We start from the raw sequence: 22,946 nt of genomic DNA on the forward strand, positions 1-22,946 counted from the left end.
CTGGACTCAAAATCACAGGACTCAAACTACACAGCATTTGGCAAAATTATAGGGGAAGAACAATAGGTTTCCAAGCAGGTGACTAAATAAAGGCAGTAGCAGCCACAATTTGGAAAGAAGAATTGTAAATAATTTGTACAATATATAAGTAATTTACTTTATTTTACTTTTTTTCCTAATCCTAGAGTGTTTTCTTCTGTGTTTTATGAGCTTTTTGGAGATGTGTGTGGTGGGGTTAAATATGTAAGTGAGGAGAAGATGGTTACAAAGCCCAGTAGTGGAAACATTGTCCCTATTGTACTCCTTGCTGCGCTGTCAAAAGGCATGGATTTTGTCAATAGTTTTTGTGCTCATCTTATGCACTTTTCAGAGTAGTCTTCCCTGTCTTCATCCATTTTTATTGTGTCTTTTTAAACACAGATAAATTGCTTAGCTGGCTAAAAGCCATTATTCCATGGCTGGACCTCATTGGGTGGGATGTCACATGCTGAGTAGTGTCATGCTGTCCTGTGTCACCACTGTGGCTGCAATATCAGCTGGCAGTCTTACAGAGACAGAGATTACTGATTTGTCAGGCTTTTGGGAGCAGACAAAGACACTGCACTATTCTTAGGAGCTGGGACCTAATTCTGCTCCTGTCCCCAGGCTGGATTGCAGCTTCTCTCCTGCTGTTCCAAGTTGCTTATCACTGCCAGCCCAAGCCTGCTGGTCCGGCCATTTCCATGCTTAAAGTTCCAGTTGCTTGACCCCCTCTGAGCAGGCTGCTCAGGAGTGCCGTGCACTCCTGGGCATTGCCCTGCAGCTCCTCATCTTTGTGAGGGGTTGAAGGCTCCAGGTGTCCTCTGCCTCTGTGCTTGTTTTGGTTGGGACAGAGTTAATTTTCTTGATAGACGTTAGTATGAGGCTGTTGTGGTTCAAATTTATTTTATTGATTCCTTGTTAAGTGGTTTGTCCTGTTGTACCCCCATGTTCTCTCCAAGCTAGTTTACCCCTGGGTTTTACCCTCCCTCAAAGCTGTCCCTCATGCCATTCCCTGCCCCTTGTTCCAGCTCTTTCTCTGTCTGTCAAGGCAACCCAACCCTTGATTCCCAAATGTTCTCTGCCACTTAATACTCGGGCCAATCCCTGTCTGCAACATCCCTTTGGAGTTCCCCTACTCCTGGAAGCCCCGTTGGCCCATATGACCCACCCTCACCCTCCTACCCCTATTGGACCCAGACACTTGATGTAATGCCCTCCCTCCTCCCCATAGGGTTTCCTATTGGTTAGATGTTTGTACCCTGACTTGTATCTGGCCCAAACTGCTTGTACAATGGAGCCTGAGGCTTTCTGTCCTGCTCCCTTCACCTGGAATAAACCATTCCTTGTGGAACCTCAAGACAGAGAGCCTCCTCCTTTCTCCTCTGCCTAGTCCCTGTCGTGGCTTGTGTCTGGCACCTTAGAGCAAGTGACTCTAAAGGTTCTGCCTCCGGTAAATTCCCATACCGAGGCAGGTCCCCATTCCTGGCGTGGCACCAGAGCTCTAAGAGCTAGCCCAGGTTCCGGCAGCCACTTCATGAGGCTACCGTTCTGACTGTCCCCTTCCTTCCTGGGGGACTGTGCAAGCAGCTGAGTGGTGCTCAGTTGCTGCTGGGGTTAAACCATGACAGCATCTGAGCACCTTTGCAGGGCTCTGCACCTTCTCCACAGGGCAAAGATTGCTAAATGCAAGCCTACCTCTGGATGTACCTTCTTAGTGGCCCATTTTTACTGACAGGACAGACAGATGAGAGGACTGCAGGGGATCCTCTGGTGAATTTTTGTTCAGCTGATGAGTGCTAGAGTTTAAGGTGTTTCTCGTTCTGTTCTTCCTTCTGTCTGAATGTTTATCATTGTATCAAGATCACTGACAGTATTCTCTTTTTCTTTTGGCTTTGATGAGCATTTGTTTGTGCATCTGAAATACTCCTTCATACCAGAGTGCGTAGCATTTTGGATTGTGCCTTTTTATCTCATATGTTTACTAAGGGTACCAACTGTCAAGCTGAAAAATCAGCAATAGAGATTTAAAACTTAGTGTTCAGAACAAGTATTTTGCTGGTTCTAAAGCTGTGGCCTGTGCAGAGTCTGGAAAAAACTTAAGTGTGTCTGTCTGCTTGTGTTACTGAGGATGTGAGGGGTGATCTTTGCTGTACTGTTGTCTGTGCAATATGAATTTTTTATTTGTACCTTTCACTTTTTCTAATTAAAATAAAAAAAAATCTGATCCAACCAAAACACCAACTGGTCCTTTTTTTTTTCCTACTTTTTTAGGATACTAAAAATGCATCCTTGCAAACTAGGCTTTTTAGTAGTTTTGATTTATACTTTGCTTCCTTTCTGAACAGAAAATGGGAGTTAATGGGGGTTTTAGGGTGTTTTGGGGCAATCTTTCTTTCTAAAAGAATATTTTGAACAAAACTTTTGAGATAAATTTGCAGAAGTATTTTTGACCACAGCAGCTGCAGTTTAGTTCAGATTTGAAAATAACTTCAGTCAATTAAAACAGTGTATTCTATATTTTTACAATTATTGTCTGTGTCATGTGTGTTCCTTAATTATTTTTTATCTAAAGTTACATGCTGTACTGATATATTGTCTGTCTTGTGTTCTGTATTTCCTTGGATGACAAGAAGCCAAATAAAGCAAATTGAGCATAAGGTCACATAATTTCTTTCATTTGTAGCACAGTGTTTGTGAGATTTTATAAATCAATGAGAGAAGTATTATTCATGAGTTCTAAGTGTATGACTAATTAATTTGGGAAAAGCAGTAGTGATCCAGTGTATTCTTTAATACGTGTGGCCTTTAAAGATCAATTGTGAAGCCACAATAATTTTTGTTTGCCGTGACATCAACTTGTACTTTTCTTCTTAAAAGATATGGTAATGAGAAACTTGAATATAGTTAGAAGGATGTGTCAATGGTACTGTATCCCTTGAGGTGCTGAATGTCATGGGATTGTATCCCAGATGTGCTTGTTGGAGCTATGTTTGTTGGTAAAATACAATAGACAGTGATTTCCAGAGGTTTTCCAGAGATTGCAACATAAAATTTTTATTTTCTCAAGGATACAAATGGTTGCTAGCGATGGCTTCTAAAGAACTTTCTCCTGGGTGCTGGCCAAAGGTGCTAATCTTATGGCTGCAATACCTCACTCACCCTGAGCAATGGGATTTTGTAGTTCCTTCTCCTGGGAATTTGTTGGTATAGAATAAGGCATTACAATTTTAAACTAAAAGAGAGTCAATTTAGATTATGTATAAGGAAGAAGTATTTTACAATGAGAGTGGTAAAACAGCGGAGCAGGTTGCCAAGAGAGATGGTGGATGCCTTATCCCTGGAAATATTCAAGGTCAGGCTGGATGGGGTCTGAGCAAACCGGTCTAGAGGAAGATGTTACTGCTCATTGCAGGGGGAGGTTGGACTGGATGGCCTTCAAAGCTACCTTCCAATCCAAACTCTTCTATAATTCTAAGAGTCTGACACACTCAGATCAGAAGGCAGTGAGCCAGCAGTGCTGCTGCCCTGAGCACAGTGCAGGGCAAGCTGTGGTTTCCCCAGGAAGAAGAGCAACGTTTGCTATGCATAAGAGCAGAAGGGCTGTTTGCCTGGCCAAGGAGCTCCTGGCACAGCTGTCTCAAGTGCTCCTTAAGCCACCAGTTGCAGGGTGGGTTGTGCTGACAGAGCAGGGCAGAAACCAAACTGTGGGCTGAGGTGGTTCATGCTGGGGCTGAGGTATGGTAGCACAGTTAAGTGGCCTTAGAAAGAGTAGATTGGCCACCCTTAACTTCACAAAATGTAAACATGTGCAGAACAGCATGTTTCCTCAGGGGAACCTCAAGGTCACTGTAAAATCTATAAAAGGTTGCTTTTTTGGCTGACAGCCTGGTCCTTAGAACCTGTTAAAACATTTGCCTTGCTTTTCAAGTCACAGTGCATTGTTTAATTCCTACAGATGTCTCTTCTCTTTGTGTTATTTTATCCCTGACATGCTCAAGGATGTCATTACTCTGAATTGTGCTGACATAAGGGACAGGAAGGTAAAGTGTCTGTGAGAGGTAACATAACCACAGGGATGTAGAGAGGGTCTTCAAACCACCAATACACAGAGCTTGGTTCCTATAAAAGACAGAATTTGAAAAAAAAATCACTTCTGATCACACTGTGAGAATGACTTCCTTTTTGCCTTGGATGTTTTGAGTGTTTTCCTGTTGCCTTGCCACACTGACCACCCAGCCCAAGGTCAGGCAGCTGCTTCAGCTGCCTCTGAAGTAGTGAATGCATACTTGTGTTTTTTCCTTTCTCCTTTCCTTATCCTTCACCAGCCCATGAATTTTGCCTCTGCACATTGTTTCCAGTTTCCAAGTCTGAGAAGTAGACTTGGGATGCTCCTGGGTGACTTTACCATATCATGTCATGCCATGTTCCTGCCTGCTTCACTTCTGTGTCTCCCAGCTGCTATTCTGCCAACTAAAATGCTGTTTGCTTTGAAAGCATGGTGGCAGCTGCTCTCAAAGTCTGTTGCATAACAAGACGTGAGGGAAGGAAGCTAAGCTAGAAACTAAGAGGATGTATGGTGGCGGTTTGTCTGGATTTTTTTTTCCTAAGATGGATTAAGTTGGTGACAGAATTCACACTGAACAAGAACTTGCATGTTGATGACCAGTATTTTTTCACCCAGAAAGGTCTGAAAGTCCTGCAGCTTCAAGTTGAAAGCGCTTAGGTTTTTTGATGACCATATTCAGTGAGCATCCTGGGAGAAGGTAATAAAGTGAATTTGGTGCTTTGAGACACTCTGCCTGTGAGAGAAGGAAGTGTGGCCACCTGGACAGGCAGAACTGGGAAATAAAGAACAGGGTTGCCAGCCCAGCCTAATCTGGGTTTCCTTAGAGGAAAAGGAGGAGACATATTTCCTTATTAATTGCAGTCTCATACATCACTTCTGGAAAACAATGTATCTGAGTGTAGTGGTTGACAAAAGAAAGTTTCCCACTTCTCACTTAAAACAGAGGTTAAGCAGGTTGGTCCTTGCTTATGAAATATGGATCAGACAGATTGCCTGTTTTTTGTAAGAGTTTGTTATTGTAATTTGATAAGGAAACACACACTGACATAATGATTTATATTTTATTCACTCCTAAAGTGATCTTGATTTCAGCTTCCTTCCTCCTGATTTTGCACTTCGCTGTTCAGGCTTCCCTGATTTGTTGTTTCTCTTGGTCCTGGACAAGTTCCTTCCTGATCATTCTTGTTCTTTGCAAAGGACTTGGCATGAAGCGTGGTATTTTCTTGCTCATTTGGACACCCTCTCCATCTTTCCCTCTCTGGTACTTGAGTGTTCACAACAGTCACTCCATCATTGGAAGGTGTTTTCATCTTCCTGGTTCACAGTAATCACAAAGTGAAAATGGCTTCTTTGAAAGCTTGTCCTTGTTTCCAAACCAGGAGGCAGACCCTCAAGGAAAGACAACATACACACCAGTAGACAGACCTAGGGAGAATGTCCCTGCTCCTGTCTGTCTGCAGGAGCTCCAGAGAGCCCAGATCCTGGGCACACACTGCCTGGAGTTCATGTGGAACCCACTGACACGTGTCTGCCACCCTTGCTGGGCTGCGTGATTGGTCCATCAAAATGTACAGAAAAAGAAAATGTGCAACTGGGGGCCTGAGTAACATGGTTGATGTCTCAGCATGGAGTAAAAGGAAAGCATACTCTCATGACTGTTGCATGCATTAAATTTGATTTCTGTTAAGCAACCAGTTATTTCAGCTGACTGATCCTATCTAGGGATGATAAATATTGGCATTCTCTGGTGTCCTTTATCTTGTCACAACCTGAGATAGATGGCTCAGTTAGAGCATGGTGCTAGTGAAACCAAGGTGGAGGGCTAGATACCAATATGGGCCATTCATTTCAGAGTTGGATTTGATCATCCTTGTGGGCTGCCTTCCAACAGCTCAGAATATTTTGTGATTCTGTGATAACTTTGAAATTCACTTAGTCAGTCTTATTTCCTTTCTGGACTAATTAACCTAGGAGTGAGAAATCTGTGATGATGATAGCAGCTCATTAGGAGAACTCATTAGGCTTTGATCAAAACAGAAGAGAATACTTTCTTGGACAGCATGGAAGGCATAATGTTTGGAATGAGAGATTAGAAGACTTGGAGTGAGAGAAAGCTGGCTTGTTTCCCTGACAGCTCTGGGTGTCCCAACATAGAGTATTTGCACTGGAGAGATGAGACAGAGCTGATGTGTCCTGCTCTGTCTCCAAGTGATGTGCCTGGAGTCAAGTAGCTATTTGTGCTGTTGTCTCTGTGGAAGAACAGGATTGGAGTTGAGTCAAACAAAGGTAAATGTGTTCTGTTTGACCTGAATTGATAGTAAGATGTCAGATGAATTATTCAGGAATATTTTTACACTTAGGTATATAGTGCTTCTTGAGATTGATATTTTAATTTTAGAATTTTCAGTTTGTCATAATGTTATTTATCAATAGGGTAAGAGTGCTGTTGGCCAGGGTTCTTCTGTTGTGAGCAGTTCCCTCTCCCACTGCCCTCAGCACTCCCATCTCTTCCTAATTTGCAGCTGAGAGTTCTACCTTCTATGTAGCAGACTCCATAGAGCTTGGGAACGCTCCATGGAGGACTGAGACTTAACAGTAGGAACTGCTGAGTCAGGATGAGACAGCAAAATAAGCTCCTGTCTCCGACCCCCTGCCCCTTAGCCTTATCTTAGTAACCTCATAGGTCATTCTCCCTAACCCTTACTATTGGACAAGTTTGGATCCCCCTATACCCTATAAAAAGGGGCTGTTTTAGCCATTTCGACAGAAGAAGAGCTGTCGCTGAGACCCTTCACAGACTCCCCCAATAAAACCATCGCTGTGGAACACCTCTCTCGCGTCTGCTTCAGCCTCAGCCAAGGGCACCCTAGCAAGCAAGCAAAGAGCTGATATCCTAAGAGAGCTGATAATCACTAAAGAGCTGACAATCACCAAGATTGCTAAAGGGTAACCTGCGGCTACGGCCACGAGCTAACTGGGCATTCGGGCACTCTGTCTCCCAGAGGGACTGGGCTCCCGGACCATCCTTGCATTGCTCGATAATAAGGCCAAGATCGAGGTTTTATTATACTTCTAGACTTATTTCAGCACCAGAAGAGATAAATCTTATTGCAACTTCTAGTAGTAATCATGAGCTGAAATCCTTTTCCCATTCACTTCACTGGAAGGAGGATTTGTTGCTCTGCCTGTACTCCCCAGCCATGCTTTGGTTTGGCTGCCTGTCGGAACTGCAGTGTTTATACAGTGGCTGTCTGGCCACTTGAGCAACTGAAAAATTGGAATTGGATAAATTTAGTTCCTTGAGTAGGTTGGCTGCTTCTTAGGCAAAAGTTGAGTTTTCCCTGGAAGAGCAGAAATCCCAGCGTCAAGGAAGAGAAAAGACTCAAGTTCATAAGGTTTACATAGGAGCTATTTGGTGATCTACCAAGAATGAGAAGCATTGAGGGGGAATCCTTCCAGTGTGGTCCTAGTCGGGGCTTCTAGCTGGTCAGAGTGACTCTGAGAAAAGTTGGAATGTCTCTTTTTTCAGCCCAGCACTTGAAGAAAGAGTCAGGGCTCTTCATTTCTCAGTCTCAAGGTTGTTTATTGTATCTTATCTATAAAATTCTTTCTCTTGTGCTGCTGAGGTCCACTCAGCAAGACAGACAGAGGCATTTTGCCTGACTCCGGGGTGGTGTTATGTCTTTATACTAAAAACTATGTATACAATGTTTACAATAACTTTCCAATACTTATCACTTATGTTAGACAGTGAGCTTCTACTCTAAACTAATCTAAAAGTGCCAACATCACAGCAGAAGATGGAGGCTAAGAAGAAGAAGAAGAAAGGCTGGATACATCCAGATCTTTCCATCTTGCTCTTCTGAATTCTTATTCTAAAACTCCAAAATCTACTTTTTCACCTCGTGATAAATTCACTATCATTCTACTTAATTTGTCATGGTTTGCAGATCTTCATCTAAGGTTGGTAACTTGCTCCACGGGTCATAATCAAAACTACAGGCATTTTTGGGCTCTGTGTCAGGGTCTCTGAGACCCCTGGCAGGGGTCTTGGCTGCTGAGGACAGCCAGAGGGATGTCCTGGGTCCTGACAGTCCTGTCCCCTACAAATCAGTAAGGAAGCAGAGGTGATGTAAAGCCCTGTGACAGACATACAGCATCAGGCTATAGAGGTTACTCAGCATGGTCTTGTCGAACTATCAAGGCTGAGGTTTTTGCCAGTCTCCCAGTTGGATTCCTGTGAAGTGCTTTTTGGGACTGTTCAGGATCATGTGAAATCTGTACTCTGAGTCTTCCAACACATTTGTATTTGTGCTGTGCAGACTAAATTTCTGTGAGAAACTTTGATCTGCTATTAAATTTTGGTAAGATTAAATTCTCTGCTGTGGGATGAATGTTATGCCTAACAGTCCATATAAAGGGCTTATTATGCCTTTATTTTTTGTCATTTAAGTAGCACTTCCATCTATGGGAATAATCTAATTCCCGGTGGGAATTTGAAACTGTGTCTCTGCTGGCAACCCAGATATTTTCCCTCTCCCTTCTACATAGCTTTCCATGTTAATCTAGCCAAGAGAAAGAACCTAGGGGTAAAAATGAACCCTAGTAAACTGTATGGGCACCCTGAAAATTTTTTATGCTAAAACTAGGGAAGGCAGAGCCATTGAGAAAGATCAGATTTGGAAATCACAAATGGTTTATGTAAGCAGCTGACTGAATCAACAGGAAGAGATTTCTGGTTTCCTGAAAACAATTTTCAGGATGTTTCCCCTTGTGTTTAAAATGAGTTTCTGCTTCAAGATCTTCCCTGCTCAAACTTTTCTGTATTGGTTGAAGGGTTGGTGCTTTAATATAAGAGGGAAGACATTCCTGGAAACTGCACAATTGCTTCTTCTGTTTGTTATGACCTTTTTAAAGTCTAAAAATTTGAGGGGCTAAGTTCTAAAAAATAGGCATAAATTTACTTTCTATCGGCCTAATTTGTATTATGTGGATATTATGACAAATTATTTGACATTAGCTGTAAATCCTCTGCTCCGTGGTTTAACTTCATTCTTGGGGTTACACAAGAAGGCTCAGTTTAATATAATTGCTTTGTTTGCTTGCATTGTGTAGAGTGGCTGTTTGGATGGTGTGTGCATAATCCATGCCATTATGGAATGGGTTTGGGCAGGCACAGCTTTCATATAGTTAGAATTTTGTATTTCTAACTGGTTATATTGGTAGACATTTGTTAGCCTTTTCTGACAAAATATTTGGGAGAGTTTTAGAATTAAAAGCGTTTACATCCTTTTGAGAAGGTAACTGGCTTGGAGCTGTTTCTCAGAGTAAATTCCACTGAGCATTTGGAGAAGTGGGTCTATTTTTATAACTCTGTCCCAAAACACTGTCTGTTTTAGTTCAGATTTTGTATTATTTAGCTGCTTCGAAAGCATTTTTGTCTGCTGGCATTCATGTATATGGTGCATTCTGTTTTTGAAATTAAGAGTTTATTCAATATTTATAATTACAGTGTAAATAATGTTGACTCAAGAAAAGAAAGTATTACTTCACCATCTTCACTGCCAGAACTGTTGCCTCTAAAAATAGGGCAAGTATAAACAATTGCCTTTCCCACTGAAATGGTGGAAAGTTCCTTCTGTGGACTAAGCAAATACCTTACAAGAGAAGTATTTCAAGGTTTAATAAGTTTTTAAGTTAAACTGTTCCTTAAGTTTGATTTTAACTTTATAAATTGCTGTGAACTGTTTGTCATGGTTTGACACTGGCACAATGCCAGTGCCCCCATGAAAATACACCCTCCCTGGTGTCTGCTATAAGATGTGACCAGGAATAAGCAAAGCAGGCTCCCCCTTAGAAACAAAGACGACTTTATTAACTAAACTACAAGAGGGAAAAAAAAAAACACACAAGGAAAATGAAAACTTAAATACATCTCCTCGTTCTTCCCACCAAATTTCCAATACAATACATTCCCCAAATCACCAACTCTCAGTCCGGCACTACCCTTCAGACAATCAATCTTCAGTTCATCAAGAGGAGAAGGAGTCCTTCTTATGCCATGGTAACCTCTTCCTTCATGTCCAGTGCTCTCACCACTGAACAGGGTCATCTTTTAAGGATGCCTTGTCCCATTCCAAAAAGGGCACAGTCTCTCCTTTGGGACACCTGTCCCCCCCAAATTTTTTCACGCCCTGAGACTGAGGGGTACCAACACTGAACCCTCCTGGTTGTGAGGCATTGCCTCCCCCTGAAATGCAGTCTCTGTATCACAAGGAAACATGGTTCCGTCCATGGCTATACAAAGAGTCCAGCAAAAGAGCCACTCCATCATCTCTTCCACCCAAGGTTCTTCTCCATTCTTTTCACATCTCTCCCACTCAGACCTTCAACACATGCTCAGTTCCCTCTTCATCCTCCACTCCAGGAAAGGTCAATGCTCTGCAAAGTTTTCATTGTCCACAAAGGGGTTTGAAAGCTCCTACAAGCGGGGACTCACAGTACCACCTCCACCTTCCACGCAGGCCGGGCTGTGCCACAGCACATGGTATCAAATTTCAAGATAACCGTCCCCGGCACGGCTCTCTCTCTCTCTCTCTCCGTCTGGTGGGGGGAAATACCTCTCAGTACTTCTTCCACCCTTGGGCCAGGCCTACCTCCCATCTCTGTCCCAGGCCCGGCCTACCTCACAGCCGTATGGCTTCCCCCCCTCCCGCCCAGCCGGCAGCTGGGACGGGGGAAGAGATCCAAATCCTTTTCCCGCCGGAAATCCCAAGAGAGCCTTCCAGGGGAGAGCTCTGCGTTTAACCTCTGTGTTCTCAGAGGCGGATCCTATGCCCCAGTGGCCAAACTGGGGCATAGATTAAAATCTGATCACCCATTGGCCTGACCACAGCACCCCAGAAAACCTATTTCCTGTCAAACCACGTCACTGTTTTATGCTGAGGGTTAGATAGCTTGTGAACAACCCTAAATAATGCATATCTACATATTCAGACTCTAAATTGCTGCTCTGGTTCAAGATAAGAGACTACAGTCAAGGGAAAATAGAGAGCAATGATTAGGATGTGCAACAAACAGAGCAAGCTTTTCTGAGACACCAGGTAGAGGTTTTAGAATGCCACTTTAGAGACTTTAGGTAGAGGTTTGACAAAGCCCCTGGGAAAGGAGATTCATCAAAATATGGAATAAAAAATGAATTTATAAATATATGAAAGAGTCATAAATATTAATGAGGCTCATTAAAATATAAAGTAAAGATACAAATTCATAAAAATATTAATCTCTTTTCCCAGTGGCATTCTCAAATCAGTAACTATGTGGAAATAGAATTGCTTCTTACCTGACTTGAAGAGGAATTGTCTTAAAGGAAGAGCCAAGAGCAATCTCCACATGACTCCGTGTCCTTGTCTTCAGAGCACTGACAGACACATGATGGTGAAGCCAAGCCCCCTGGTTAGAGGAGAGACTCTGAGCCTGCCCTGTGTGATATGGGGTGCCATCAGCGCTGGGCTATAGAGCAGGAGACGAACTACAGCAGGTAGCAGACATGATTACGGGAATTATAGAGGATTATGGGGAGAGTTTACTTTTGTGAAGAGGAATTGAAGGAGGCCACTTCTTTCAGTCATGGGGAACATTTTGATGGGAGTGCAAGTCAGAAATCAGGTGCAATTTGAAGTACAGGAGGAGAGCCCCTCTGGAAAATCTATGCCTGATACAGGATTTCTGATTTTTGCTGCCTGTGTGAACTCACCTGTTTCCAGGTTGTTTTGCTAATGGCTTCTGTGCTAAAACACCCCAAACCAGACCCACACAAATTCTCATGTGTACAGGATAATTTCTGTTTATATGACTTTAGTTCTAGATATGTCATTAGTTCTAGCTAATAGAATCAAATAGAAATATGTGGAAATATAGATGTTTGGGGTCTTTTCTTGCAAAAAAACTTAAAGAATACTCCAGATTCCTTCTTGTGGTACATGTAGCCCTCTGTTTTAAGATGAACACACATACATACATATGTACATGCAACTACTACTTTACTATGCCGCTTGCCAACTTCTGTGATAAAATCCTGAGATGGCTCTAGCTTTGACTTCAGGTAGCCCTATTCCCAAGACAAGAGCTTCCACTGATAAACAGAATGACTTGTAAATTCAAAAAAAGTAGGGTTTAGTTAGTATTTAAGCTAGGAGGCTTCACATTCTAGAAAGAGAAAACTGAGGTGACAGAAATAAAGGGCCTGTGTGTATCCTTTTCCCAGCTTGCTGTGTCCCTCTAGGCAGGTCCTTGCTTCTAACAGTGCTCTCTAGGTGCATTGAGTCCAGGTTGTCCATGATATCTTGTCTTCCAGGAGGAAAATATCTGATTTTGCTATGTATCAGAGATTTTCATCTTTCCTAGTAGGCATTAGAGAAAACCTCAGACCACTGAGTCTTCTGGGAGAAAAATATATGAAAATAGAAAATGCAATACTAAAAAAAAGAGATGTGACATAACCCAGTTGCATAAATCTGGTGAGTTCAGGCTGGAAAAAAAATCTTTTGGTGTGGAGACTTAGATTTTTTTCTCATGTTATTTGTTCTCCATATGATGAAGCAGTGTAATGTAGAAGAGTACTAAGAGTGACACTTCTCTGCCCTTACTTGGAAGAAAAAATATTTTGTCCTGTGGGGGTAGTACTTAAAATTTTTCACTAAATCCTAATTTTGAGTTTGTGTTTTCTTTCTCATTCATAATCTCCAGAGAGTTAGCTTCCAGCAACACTTTGGCTTTTCCATATCCTGAGAAAGTTTAGATTGCTTTCTTCACAGCATTTCTTTTTCCCTTCCCAAGCAGTTGAGCAGGAAGGCACACAACTACAAGTTTGCCTTGTTCCCTGTGAGCAAAGCTGTTGATACAATGATCCAGTCCAGAGAGAGGCAGGAAAGGGGGGAAACGTCTCAGCCTTGCAGCAAAACTTTTGAAATGGTGATCCTTTGTTTTTCTTAGAGGTTTCTGGTGGCTACCACTAATTTCCTACAAGTAGAGGGCAGAGGAAGGGCAGATGACAGATGTATATGTGGATGTGGATTGCTTACTGAGTTATTTTCTTATTTTGTAGCCTTCACTACTTCAATCCATGAAAGGTATCTGAAAATTGCCAGGGGGAAGAGAATGTGGGTCTGTAAGTTTCAGGTTGCAAGAAGTGATTAGGAGGGAAGGGGGAGTGAGAGCCAGAGCAGGTCATTGATGTGGGTAGGAAAGGAACTTATATAGTGACTTTCGTGGTTCAGATTCACAGATGGGTTTTCTCTGTCTCCATCTTGCATATTCTCTGTTCTTGTGCCTTAACTTTTTTCATTACCCACATTCTCTCTCTAATTTTTTTTTTTTTTTGTACTTCATAATTTGTGGCCCTTTTGACTGCTCACTTGCTATTGTTTTTGTTGTCCCCTAGTGCCACACATAGTGCAGTGAAAATAAGCCAGCAATGCATATTTTGGCTCTCAGTGGATTGCGTACGTTTTGGAGGTGTTGCTCGGATGCCTGCAGATCTTTATTAGTGGGTTTCAAGCTGGTGTGGTTGTAATGGAAACATTTGCTTTGAGCTGAAGAAGGGTGTGGAGACAAGGCTCAAAGGAAGACTTAATGCCCTTTATTTTCAGCCAGGACAAATGTGATGTGAGTGTTGAGGTCAGTCCAGTGCCATCAACCCTTTCGATGAGGATTTATAAAAAAAATTACAATATTTGTACAATATTAAGTATTTAAAATATCAAATGTTGTAATGTTTATTTTAACAATAAAAGGCAAAATGTGGGAGGGAGCCCCATTTTTTCCAGAACCTGTTACTGTAAACATGCTGAAAAGATAATTATAAAGGAAACTAGTGCAGACTGTTGTTGCAGCTTGAATTGCTGCTAGTAAAGTCCAGGGTAAAGAAGCCAAAACGGCTTTTGCATAATATCCATAGATGTTTAATTCAGCTGCACAGTGAGATATTCTCCTCTCAGACACACTCTCTCCCCTAAGGTCCCGCTCTCTCCCCCAGGGGCCTCCTGGCTGACCTTGGTCTCCAGACGGTATCAAGGTGAGGCTCAATCAGGGAAAAGGGAGGGAGAGCCTCAGGAGCACCGATGTTCAGGCATAGGAACAGGGGAAGGAGCCAATGTGGTGTAACTTAGGAGAAGCCCCTCCAGGGCCTCCACAGACTGTACACCCTAGTATTTCACAAGTGACTTTTATCTGAATGACTCAGTCCACATCAAAGAAAACAACATGGCATTAAAGCGCTTCACTTCCAGAACTGAGATGCTCTGATTAAATGTCATAAACTGTAACCTTTCTTGTTATTTTTTCCAGTTTGGTTTTGGTTTGGCTTTGGGGGTTTTTTTGCTGGTGTTTGTTTTTTATTGTTTTTTTGAGGAGGGGGTTTTTTGTGGGTTTTTTTTTTTTTTGTTGTTGTTTGTTTGTTTTTTGGGGTTTTTTTGTTTTGGTTTTTTTTGCTCATATGTAGATGTTTTGCCACTTTCTTTTTTAAATGAGAACAATTGAAAAGCTGTGAAGATTAAGAAGGAAATGTTTTGTGCCAGTACTCATGAGGTTCATTCTGGGAAATAATAATTATAAACCAATTTTTAGGAAGATAGGGGAAATGTTTTCAGACATGTAGTACAGTACCACATTCTGCTTTCACTTCCATAAATGCAGCTGTGCTGAAGTCCTGGAGCATCAAGAATACCATGTATATTCTGTTATCTCATTTTACCTATGCCTGGGGATGCCTCTGAACGTGACTATATGTTAGGAACCAGTGGAAAATCCCTCTTTCCAGGGATAATGAATCTGACTAGGTCTAGTCCCTTACTTCATATGAAGCTCCGGCACAGCGCTGAGCTATTCTCAGACTTTTGGAAAATCTTTTGCAGGGTAAGCTGGATGGCACCTTGATAGGTCTTGTGAGCAAGGCAGAGATGCAAGAAGGGAGAGTTAGGGGGATATAGTAACTGTGTCATAGCAACCCTCAGTTGCCAGTCAAGGCAAAATGATCCTCCACCTCAGGCAGTGGCACCCTCCTCCTGAGTTTTTGACAAGAGGAAGCATTGAACTAAGCACACTGCTCACCTTTACTCATTGATACAAAATAGGGGGTGTTTTATGCATGTACATAAAACACTTATATGATTCAGGATCACATTGTGAGGTTTGAATCCTGCCCTGCCATCCTGTAGGAAGTGATTAAACCCCAGTCCTTAGGTTTTGTGCTTCTGTTCACCAAAACACTTAATTTATTAATCTGAAATGCTTATACACCAATGCACACAGTATAAGAAACAAATAGGATGAACTTGAAGCACCAGTCTGTTCCCAATCCTGTGACGGCATTGGTGCTATTTAGATGTGGTGGGATGAGTCCCACAGGCTGCTCAGGAGGGACAGGCAGGGCAGGTGAAGTGAAGGAGTTGCACTGTGTGTGAGGGAGATGTGTGGCTGTACAGTCCTTACAGTTAGAAATTACATGTCTGGGAGCTTCTGGGTAAGGAATAGTGGGATTGGAAAACAAAGTAAATGTTGTAGTGGGTGTCTACTATGGGTTGCCCAGGCAGAATGATAGGACTGATGAGTTATTCTGTAGTCAAGATAAATATCTGGATCCACAGCCTTTGTCCTTATGGGAGATTTCAACTTCCCAGACATCAGCTGGGAATACCATACTCATGTGACAAGCAAGTCTGGGAAATTCCAGTAGTTCGTTGAAGATAACTCTTTCACAAAAGTACTCAGTGAGTCAGCTAGGAAAGATGCCCTCCTTCCTGGACTTACTTGTGACTAAAGAAGGACTCAAGGGGCATGTGGCAGTATGTGACTGTCTTGGCCACAATGATCACAGAATGGTTTAAAATTGTCACAGAAAGTGTTTAAAATTGTCACTGTAATGAGAAAAAAGGACATTAGAGTTTCTACCCTGGACTTCAGGTGAGCAAACTTTAAGCTATTCAGGGAGCTATTTAGCAGAGTCCTCTGGGAATCTGCTTTTGTGGGCTTGGGGGTCCACAAGTGCTGGTCAGTTTTCAGCAACTGCACAGGAGTGTTTTGAGCAGACAAATCCCCTGTGTTGTAAGTCAAATAAGCAGGGAAGGAGACCAGCTCGTCTGAACATGGAGCTCAGAAGGAAAAAGAAATAGCACAATCTCTGGAAGCAAGGTCAGGCTTCACAGGAAGATTACAGAGCTCTAGTTTGCACATGCAGGGAGAAGACATGTAAGGCCTCTCTCTACAACTGGTAACCATCTTGCTGTTACTGTACACTGTCATCAAGTATTTATTTAAACAAAGTGTAAACTTATTTCTATTTACATAGCTGTCAAACCAGCAGCCTTCTGTTTCCAGGAATAATATTTAGTAAAAAGAGGGACTGGTCCGTGTTTGGAGTACCTCGTGCCCTCTACACACTCTGCTAGAGGGCTGGTGAAACAGAATTTTAATTGGAGAGAGATCTGTCAGTGCAAATTTAAACACTGGTATCTTTGGCTTTCAGCAGGTTAGCAATAGAGTGCCAGGGTCCCCAGACTGACTCCAGATTTGTTACTGTCTCTTCCATCAGCTACAGCAGAGAGGAAGAGGCAGAGGGTGTTGCTTCTCTTGCTGAAAGACATTATCTCACTCTCTAGGCCAACCTGTGGATGCATCCGTAGCTCCTGTAAGAGCATGTGCACAACATGTATCACCAATTAACATCTTAGCTCAAGGGATAAAGGCTTTTGGCGAGTATTCAAGCTTCAGCCTTCTTGATAGCCTATTTCATGTAGAGCCTGTGGTTGCAGGGCACAGTCTTCTTTTCTTATTCGGTGATAATTCTGAGACCTTTGATGTGGAGTAAATTTTTCTTCTGTGAATTATACTCATTAATTACGGGCATGTGAAACAGCTGCATATAGTCCATTTTGTGGTTTTACATTAGCTGGATCTATTGTTCAGCTCATACAAAGATGGGTGGCAGGCACTGATGGATGTTACACTGTAGTACTGCAGAATAGGTGTATGGTGTGTGATTTACACCAGGCTTCAAAGGTGCTAAGCTCATCCTAAAAGACTATATTCATTAATTTGCCCAGTATAAATAATTTTAGAAGACTTTGGCTGTTAGCTGCAATCCTAGAGGAACTCCAGCTGAAGATTTAGTCTCTCATAAGCAAATAAATAATGCAAAACCTGGAACAGCTTGCAGCAAATATTGTAATAGTAGTTCTTCCAACCTGGAGGCTGACGTTCTAACGTACCATGAAGATAAGTGAATTCCATTTTAAATTATGGGATTTGTATATAATATTGGATTACATACATAGTATATATTTATACACACACACACACACACACATGTATTTATGTATAATATATCTATATATAGTGTATATATATGTGTGTATAGTCTTGAATGTAAAATTGAACACCCACCTACTTGGAGGTCCCAAGCAACACATAACACTTATTGAGCCATTGCACACTCTTTTGGCAAACTCTGGAAATTTTAAAGAATCTTGCATGGAAAACATGCATATGTGCTAGCTGAGATGGAGCAATAGCTCCTTCTTACTTAAATGAAAAGATGCAAGACAGAACTATGTGACTCTGCCATCCAGAGGGGTCTGGACAAGCTTGAGAAGTGGCCCATGAGAACCTCATAAGGTTTAACAAGATCAAGTTCAAAGTGCTGCACCTGTGTTGGGGCAGCCCCCTGTGTTGGGTATCAAAGCAGGGGATAAACAGATAGAGAGCAGCCCTGTCGACTTGGGGATGCCGGTGGATGACAGTGTGGATATGAGCTGGCAAGGTGCAATTGGCTGCCCAGAAAGCCAAACATGTCCTGAGCTGCATCCAAAGCAACATGGCCATCAGGGCAAGGGAGGGGATTCTGCCCCTCTGCCCCCCTCTGGTGACACCCCACCTGGAACCCTGAATCCATCTCTGGGGTCCCAGCACAGGGAAAACATGTGCCTGTTGGAGTGAGTCCAGAGAAGGGACACTAATATGATTAAAGGGATGGAGCACCTCTCCTATGCGGAGGGGCTGAGAAAATTGGGGTTTTTCAGCCTGGAGAAGAGATGGCTCCAGAAAAAGCTTATTGTACCTGAATACCTCAGTACTTGAATAGGAGACTGCAAGAAAGATGGAGAGGACCCTTTTACAATGGCAGGTAGTGATAGCACAAGGGATATAGGCTCCAAACTGTAAGAGGGTAGGTTTAGATTAGCTATTAGGAAGAAATTCTTTACTGTGAGGGCAGTAAATTCTTTAAGTTAATTAAGTAAAATTAATTAAGTAAAATCATTAAGTAAAATTCTTTGCTGTGAGTGCAGTAAGGTTCTGGAACTGCTTGTGGATGCCCCATCCCTGGAAGTGTTTAAGGCCAGGTTGGATACCAACCTGGTCTGATGGAAGGTGTCTGTGCCCTTGGCAGAGGTGTTGGAACAGATTATCTATAGGGTGTCTTCCAACCCAAGGCGTTCTATGATTTCTTTGTCCCTGCTTCTACTCAGCTACCCAGGAGAATTTTCTTGCCTATTAGCTAGAAATATATTATTAAAATACTGTGTGATGTTCAGATGAGATTGGTGATATGTTCCATCTTGAAGAACTGCAAAAAATATCCTTCTTTTTATGGGAATGCATATTTGGGCTGCCCCATGTGTAACCTGCCATCCTGACATGGTAAGAGGCCATCCAGTCTTGCAGATGACATCAGTGCCAGTAAAGATAACCAACAAAGTATGTGGAACTGAGATGCAATGCTCTGCGTGGAAGTAGAAACGCCTCACTAAAACTAAACAAAATTTATGTGTCAAAACTTTCTGAAATGTTCTGCAAACATTTATATTCTTTTCTTTGCTGAATAAGTAAAGGCCAGAATAAATTCTTCATTTCTATTTACTTTAACATATTTAGCAAAACCCCTGCTAGTTCTCCCCAGGTCCTAATTTGCCAGCTGGCATCAATTTAAGGCCAAAAATAATTAATTATATGGGTAGCAGCTCTTGGCTGACCTAGTCTGAAGCTGAGCTAAATTAGCAAAGAAATCCCCTGATCTACACTCTATGTAAAGCAGTCGGTGTTTTAAAGGCAAAACTCCCTTGAATTCCCAAAAACGTATAAATAGCAAAATTGCCTGGGAAGAGGGGACTTCCTGAAAATTGTGCTCAAAATATCCAAGCCTGGGTTTTAGGTAGCAAGCAAATATGTTTACTTTTGTCTGCAACTTACTGAGTTTCCTGGATTTGCTTGGACCAGAATCTGTCCAGTGATGCCACAAAATATTCTGTGAGGCCCAAAATATAGTTTGGGTTATAGCTGAAGAGGAAGACTGCTGCACTCAGGATGCTGTTACAAAGTAGTTCATGGAGGGCATCAGAAAAGGCAATGTTTTTTCTAAGTGATTTCTTAAACTATTATTTTGTTTACTTTATTGGCAAGCCTAATGGGAGTTGGCAACAAGGATCCTGCTGAGGAATGGGCAGCAAGCAAAACACAGGAAAAGGGTGTAGGAATTCCTCTTCTGCATTGACTGTTTGAAGCATGAAGAATGGAAAAGACACGACCAAAGGAAGCACCATCTGCCCTTGAATTAAAAAGAGGAAAGGAGATCCTAAAAGAAATGTGTTGCCCAGGTAATAGGATGAATAACAGGGAAACCAGCATTGTCCCCTTGTGTAAATGGAAGGTATGAAATTGTAAAATGAAAAGTTTGTGCACGTAGTTTGAACTTTGGCTCCTTGGGTGGACTGAATGAGCATAGTCTCAGCCTACATTTTTCCATGGGGCTCTCCCACATGTGATGGCAGGACAGCACTCATCTATTTTGATGTTCAAGATGTGGTTTTCAGTGGCTTTCACTGCTCTGAGTGTTCTATGTCAGCGTTTCAGAGGCCCAACTCTTCCTGTGTCCTTCTCGTCTCTCCTGAAGAAGACACCATGGATATGTAGAGTGCTCTGGAGTTACATGGGAGCCTGGGCGCGGTGGGCATTGGGCCTTGGCAGAGGGTCAGGAAATGAGTAACCTGCAAACAGGTCCTTTGTCTTATCTTTCTTTCTGAATCATCATGGAGATAGACAATAATTTTGCCTTGGTGGCTGCATATAGATGGCAGATTTCTGTGCCTGTCAGAAAAGGACTATTTAACTCATCCTGTAATTTCCTAACCAAGACAACCACTTCTGAAGCAACAGCTGCTGTGGTAACGGGCTAACTAGTAGGTCTCAAAGCAAGCCACACATGAATTAAACCTGCATTTTTAAATGAAGAGAATATACCACCTTTTCAGACACAGAGGAAATGACATTTTACAGTCTTGCAGAAATGTGTTTTATTTTCATTGTGTTGGGTTTTTTTCTGAACATTTCCATCAATATTCTAGGAGAACTTAGGAGGAGACAAAGTTTGTAAAGCTTTCCTATGGGAAAAAGTAAAGGAATCATTTAAGATGACTGCATTAAACATTACAGGCATTACAGGTACCACTGACCTGAGCCGCAGTGTAAACTATTGAACAGAGCTGTCAAACACCTTTTGTGTTTCTTTAGATAGAATAGCTGTTTTCATACACCTAATATATTTCAAAACTTTTTTCTCCCCTCCTAAAGTGTTTGAAGCCAGTTTGGCACATTGGCAGTCTGAACAGAATTCCAGAGGTTGGCATGTGACTCTGGCCTGGCTATGCCGATGTTGACTCCTTCCTGCCTTTTTGGGGCCACTTACTCTTCTGCACTTCCCTTTTCTTTCTGTGGCTGCTGACAGAGACTGAGCCTGTGGCCTAGACATAGCAAAGAAATTATGCAGTGACACAGACATCCATGTGTCTATGAAAATTATAGGTTATTGCTCTCTGTGTGTCAAACCCTGATAATAGTCCTTCATCCACTACACTTTGTTCCTTCTGCAGGAACAAAGCAGCATTTGCAATAAATTCAGGGAAAACAAGATGACATGGTAGGAGAATATTTTTTTTTTTTTTTTAAGGAATGATGTTAAGTCCTCTGTTTGGCATCTGTGCCTGCTCATTATTCCAAAAAATCTTGCAAGCTCTGGACAGGCTCAGAAGGAACTAAGATTGTTTATTTCTCCTTATCATAGACTTTCCGCTCTGGAGAGGGCCACAACACCGTCATCGTTTTTAAGAAGAAAACCAGAACTTCATCATTTAGATCTGTTTTTTGTTGGAAGACTTGCCAGGCACCAATTGCTCCCATCTGCTCTAAGAGTGCCCATTGTGTGCTACCAGTGTAGATAGCTTCACTTGTTTCTGTGCGTTTTGTGAACCCTGAGTGGGTTTGGAATAAATCAAAACTTGCACCAGAGCTGTGTGCCAGATCAGATAAACTAATGAGAGCTCCCAAGTCTTCCTGTGAGCTTTACCTGTCCTTAACCTCAGGGACACTGCCTGAGGTAGCCCCATAAAACACTGCTGCCTTTGCTTCTTAACAACCAGCAGGCATAAGCTAAGGGGGCCCAATTGCAATGTGTGGATGGGGGATGAGTATTTTTAGCTTGGCTGATTGCAAAGGTCATCTCTAAATGAATGTTTCTGACTGTCTGCCACCCTTTTTCTTTGGGAATGTGGTTGTCCCAGTTTCCCTCACCAATGAATGAAGCTCTGTAAGAAAGAAAAATACTCAAAGGTCAAGATAACCTCTCAGTATGTGCAGTTTTTTCCATGGTAACTATAGTGGAATGGTTGGTGTAGTAATGGTATCCAACGTGGGACTACATGTGATAATAGACAATTTTTGAAACAAGTCTATCTGTATTTAAGAAACAGACTAATCTACTAGGGAGTGTATCTACTACTTCATATTGCCAAAACAAAAATTATTAAAACTTAAAGAAAATCTAACCCTGTACAACTAGTAAGCAAAGGTTTTATGGAAAAGGAGCAGCTGGCAAAAAGAAAAAAAAAATTAGAAAAAGAAACATGAGAATTCTAGGGAGATTAATTTTATATATCTTGCTAAAAAAAATCAGAATTTATTTTGAATAATTACCCTCCCCCAGATCTGGGAAAATTGCAGTTCTCTGGAGGCCTGTAATAGGTCATGTTTGTTTTCTGTTCTTTGGGACATAAGTGATATTTAAGTGCAATAACTGTTTTTTCTGGCTCTGGAAAGCTGTACTTGCTGGGACTGTCCTTTGGGTGAGGCATTTTATAAGGATTAGAATAGTAAATTTCCACATTGCAGTCTTCTTCAGCTCAGACCCCAAGTGCACACTGCCAAACACAGGGTTGGCTGTTGTGGGGGTTTGATACTGCCTAAAAGGCGGGCACCCTCAAGAAACCATTCACTCATTCTCCTCTACTACAGGTTAGCAGAGGAGTGGAAAAGAAAAAATCTGAAAGACTTATAGGGTGAGATAACAATTAGGAGAAAACACTCTAAGGGTAATACAGGCTTAAAACTTAAAAGGCAGAAATAAAAATTTATTAATAGAATTAAAAGAGGAAAATGAGTACCAACATAAACCTTTAGAACACCTTTCCTTCCTGCCCTCAAGCGTTTCTTTCTTTCTTACCAACAGCGCAGGGAGACAAAACATGGGGTGTTTTGTCAGTTTGTCACTAAGGAGACCCTGGGGGGCTTTCCCTGGTTTAGGGAGACACAAGAAGCTTCCCTCAAAAAGCTGTTAAGACCCCACTGGTTCCTTCCGCTGTTCCTATGTCCCTGAGCCTGAGCGTCCTTATTTCCTGATTGACCCTTATCTTTGTACTGCCCCAAGACCGGGTTGATCCCCAGGTCCCTCGGCAGGAAAAAACCTCGAGTCCCCCCATGAATGTGCCTGTGACCCTGAACATCTTACCACATGGCTGAATTAAACATCTGTGGATAT

The sequence above is a fragment of the Ammospiza caudacuta genome, chromosome 2 (genome assembly GCF_027887145.1).
Source record: "Ammospiza caudacuta isolate bAmmCau1 chromosome 2, bAmmCau1.pri, whole genome shotgun sequence".
In the NCBI taxonomy this organism is placed as follows: domain Eukaryota; kingdom Metazoa; phylum Chordata; class Aves; order Passeriformes; family Passerellidae; genus Ammospiza; species Ammospiza caudacuta.